We start from the raw sequence: 4,981 nt of genomic DNA, 5'->3' as shown, positions 1-4,981 counted from the left end.
TTTCCATATTTGTGTATGCGTTGCCGGGTCTGCTGCGATACGACAGTTGTGTAGCACGTGTTCGTCTATCGCTAGCCCGCCATTCACGCCCACCTTAAAAGTATGTAACTTTATATGTATGCAAGCTCCGCCCATAAAATCATGTGATATGTAAATTACGCCAATTTGTCATTAAAATACTCATTAATATGAGAGAATCTTTGGAAGAATCCCAAGTCTCTTGTTACGTTTGTTACGCGATAAACCCTTTCGCGTAAACCCGGCTTTCGCCATTTATAAACTCACATAATATTTGATTGAAAAACATCAAAAAACAAACAAGAGACTGTGTGAAAGTCAACAAACGCAAGATCATATCGTCAATGTACTTGGTATCTTATCTTCCATATCAACATCACCAGTAGTCAGTTGAACTGCGTGTCGAAACAAGATTTCCACAAACGTTGTATTGTGCCGAATCTGTTGATAAGAAAAAGAACCCCTCCCTAACGTGTATTATGTATCGATAAGAGTTGGAACATGGTACATCTCTCGAAAAGGAGCCTCGACTTCTTGTAAAAGCCTTGGCTTGCCAAATATTTACCGTAACAAAGCCTGACCTCAGTTGAACCAGACGACTGCATTGTCACTGATATGTAACGTAATAATATTTCTCCGAGTCCAAAGCAGTATCGTGATTGTGTATTATTTACAACGTCGGGTTGTGTTTTGTTATTTCGGCAGTTCTCCTTCAAGATATGTTACATCAACTCGCACAAAAAAAATGTAGCAGTGGGTCGGGACAATGTCTCTGTTCTTTTGTGACTGTTCAAAATACGTATCACGTATACTATTGTGGTTAGGTATGTGTATTATTGGTATTATATTTTCCATATAGTGTATTATATTATGATGTATATTAATTACCACTCCCGAAGATAATGAGGTATGTGCAGATATCCACACTGTTTTGCTGTTCGTACGTATATACCGCATTGACTTAAAAGCAAAGCACCCAGTATTTGTTTTTTAGCAAGCCCACGGTAGTATTCTCGGATTTCTGAAGTTTGTTTGTTTCTTCGTCTTTGTTGGATTGAAACATTTTTGCAGCACTGCCGTCTATGAATACAGGTCGTGTTTCAAGTCGTTCAACTCGTGTACTTCTCGCGCCGGAAAATAACAGATCATTTGAATTCACACGTAAACCGTCTGGGTACTTCACTTCTTCATTCTTGCAGTGTTTTAAATAAATTGACGTGTTTGTGCGCGTGTTAACAATTCAAGATACTACAAACATAAGTGCATTTCGGAAATATTTGATTTAATGCATTCAAATTATGCTAACAGATTACAATTTAGTTTGTACTCCATGCATTATTGACAGTTCCATTCATCGCTTCCATCACCACATCCCTTGAGACCATTACAAAGCGAACACATGCCGATGCATCGTAGACCCCCTGCACATCTGAATGGAGCCCAAGGATATTTTTTTCCACAACCAGCTGGGTCAAACCAAACACTGGTGGCTATAGTGAACACAAAATAATATCAACAATTAAATAAAATGCAATGGAATTTCAAATGGCACAGCATTATGCTTTCAATCACTTGTCATAATGTAATGTTACGGTAATATACGGACACGTGTTTACGACTATTAGTACCAAATGCATGTGAAATACTTGCGACTACGCAATATATTATTATTATTTAAAACAATGGTTTGTACTAGGCGACATTGATTGCCATTGCCATGCCATTATCAGCAATTCATGGTGCAAATTACTAACCACATTTTGTTTTCAACTACGTGACATGGCTGTGAGGTCATTTGCTCACCAAACAAACTACTATATGTAGCACACAATTACAAAAATGGTTGTTGTGTATATTTACATGCTCGTATAAGAACTATAATAACTAACTCATTGCACGTTCGCCTAAATCCGCCTCAAACGGTTCGGAGCCTTCCTCCTCCTCCTGGGCAGTGACTGTGAGCACACAGACCATCACCTTTAAATGATAAATAAGAAAAAATATAATATCAGTGATTCAAATTGTATAGTTAAGAATAAGTTGTCGTATTTTGACGTTCACTATTCATTAATGTTTTTTTTTTAATTTTATAATATAATGTCATTACGAAGATACCTCAAAGTATGCACAAAGACAGTACAGCAGCAGTATCGACCGATGCGCAGTGGAGGTCAATGCGACAGCGTACTGTCTGAGTGCATACTTTGAGGTATCTTCGTAATAACCTTATTATTATACATCTTTTCCTTCCAAGGAATGCCGAAATCAAAAAAGTTTGGACAGAATCAGCGAACTTCTTTGTATGGAGTCCAGTCAAATCCTGGTGGCTGCCACGTTTGTTTTTATTATTAGAGGACACTTAAGCGCGTCATCATTCCATATTTGGAATTCACATTTTCTAATGTGGTAGTATGAAAATACCCCGTAAAATACCGCAGAATTACGGCACGCTGTAACTTATGGCATTACGGTGACAGATGTATAATAATATACTGTAATATAATGCAACAATCTTATACATTGAAGTATATAAATTAATCTAAGGAAATATCAGACAAAAACTCACCAAGGTCAATGCAATATACAACATTTGGCTTGTCATTTTCCTCTTCTCTTGATACAAATACAAATTGAGATGTTGCGAAAACTGTAGGAAATAGAAAGTTTTAATTACCATTGGTGAATGGTGATTCAGATTTTGATGCAATACTTGCAATACGAATATTACAATTTCAACAGATTGATTTATGCGAATTGATCACTCAGTCCTTTGACATTTTCTAAACTACGGGAGTTATAGTTAAAGGGCGGCGGTCGTCGCGCAATGCTTGTGCGAGATGTAGGTCTCATATGAACACAGATGGCGATTTTGACTGTAACATACCAGCAAATACAAACTGAGAGGTTACCAAGCTTCAATTTGGTATTTCTTTGGTGATTGGAAGGTATCGAAGGAGTTACCGGCGGTAATTAGTGCAAGTGACGCCCTGGTCAAAACTGGTATTATGATTTTATTAGAAATGCATATTGCATTGTGGGAAAATCAATGTTTATAGGTCGGTGGTCGTCTCGTCGTATCTTCGATATGAGACTCATAGCGACGTATACAACGAGTGTAAAATACATTGTTTGTTTACATGAAATTCGAACACACGCTGTGGGACGACTACCGCCCTTGAGCTACAGAACTACCGCCCATATTAATGTTCATATAAGTAAACGATGGAAACGAGTAATTGCGAGCATAGTTCGAAGATGCATTACGGTGTATCATAAATGACAAGTTTCTGGTAAAATTCAGTTCTAGATGCATGTAATCATTAGTTTCATTACGTCGACTGAGATCGTTATTGTATCTTACGAAGGCAGTTTGTGACCTCGATGCACGTCATACACTGCACTGAGATTTAAAAAAAGTTCTGTTTATAAAGTAGTCCAGCTTGAGATCTAACTCTATATTACATGGCGAACACACTAACAAATGAAACAATGCATGCATACACGTAATATGAAATTTCTTGCAATCAGATGAATGAGTTATTCATATATACATATCTTTACTGTACAAATGAACATGAAAATACCATGCAACTTTAATAAAGACAATTTGAGCATCACGTTTTCTCAAAGTACCAGGTCAGTGAAAAAGAAGATATCAGTATGGTATTGCCATTCACTACAGTCTTTGTCCAACAGCTTCAATGTTAGGAGTGCAAACAAATCATGGATAAAAGGAATGTATAATATGAGCAGTACCAATTTAATATATAGATAGGTATAATTAGGATGAATCGTGATTTTTTTATTTGTGGGAATACTTCACATACTTGTATATTCTAGATACTTAAAGTAACGTAATGATGCCGTCTTGTACCCTTGCAACCTCGTCGTACATAAATCACTGTACCGCTCCCTGGGGGATGATAATTAGAGAATACAGAGAGGAAGCACACAAGTCATGATGTTGATCATTCACTGGGACATGATTGGAAATGAAAAGTATGCTAAACTAAAATGACTAAGAATTCAATTGAGTTAAGATTACCTTACTGGAGACCAGCTTGCTGTATGATTCTGACAGGAGAATGGTGAGTGAATGCTCTTGTGTGTGCTTGTACAAAAATATATTTATTTCAAATTTGTCATTACTCTGGCATTTTGCTAATCGGCTTGACAAGAAAAACTATATATTTCATTTACAGGTAGGGTCGGAGATTTTTCGCCCACATATTCACCACACCTAGTCGGAATGCTGAATCAATCATTCTTTGGTAAAGACGTGATTGTATTAACAGCGCCCTCCTGATGGCATGTACTTTAATGTACTTTGGTAGCGCGAATGGATGCCATGATATACTGGGGAAGTACATAATTTTTGTCATACTTTGAACCTAGTTGGCCTGAAATAATATATTTCTCTCTCTATTTTTGTCAATTCAAATACCTATTCAGAATACAGCGCCCGTTGGTGGCTGTCACTAAGCGGCTTGATAGAAAAAAAACGTCATTACTTTATACAGGTAGGATTAGAACTGATCACCACGACGGAACGTACCCACTCACTAAGCCGAATCCACGATTCATGCATATATCGACTGTGCCCTCCAGAAGGAATCGAACGTCTTAATCATTGGTTGAGTGAGTGGTAATCCGCGGATCACTATTTCACATTTTGAAGGATTATGCAAAAATTTGATACTAACACCGGCACAATTAGAAGTATGTTCACGTGCATAATATTTTTTTCTGCTACGATATAGAGGAAGACAACATCAGACCACACATAGACATATGGATGATAACAAATAGGTTTACCCCACACACCTTATAATATGAAATAGCGCCCTCGACGGTAAATCAGATCAGATGCAATTTTAAGTAGCTTGTCCCATTAATCTTTTTGTTGATGAATATTTCATTTTCACCCAAGGAAATAATTAAACGAAGTATTCCCACCGTGACA

At 37.2% G+C, this 4,981-nt stretch overlaps 1 long non-coding RNA gene across 1 annotated transcript; it reads right to left on the bottom strand.

Moving 5' to 3' along the window:
- Positions 1-1,279: 1,279 nt before the first annotated feature.
- On the bottom strand, positions 1,280-4,175 carry LOC144350028 (uncharacterized). The gene is made up of 4 exons (XR_014930865.1): positions 4,064-4,175; positions 2,585-2,665; positions 1,908-1,995; positions 1,280-1,508 (listed from the first exon to the last, which is right to left on the bottom strand). It is a non-coding gene; the product is annotated as an uncharacterized LOC144350028 (long non-coding RNA).
- Positions 4,176-4,981: the final 806 nt, after the last annotated feature.

This window comes from Saccoglossus kowalevskii, chromosome 11 (assembly GCF_978046115.1).
Source record: "Saccoglossus kowalevskii chromosome 11, keSacKowa6.1, whole genome shotgun sequence".
Lineage (NCBI taxonomy): Eukaryota > Metazoa > Hemichordata > Enteropneusta > Harrimaniidae > Saccoglossus > Saccoglossus kowalevskii.
The sequence above is the reverse complement of the archived record's forward strand: the minus strand, read 5'-3'. Positions and strand labels throughout refer to the sequence as shown.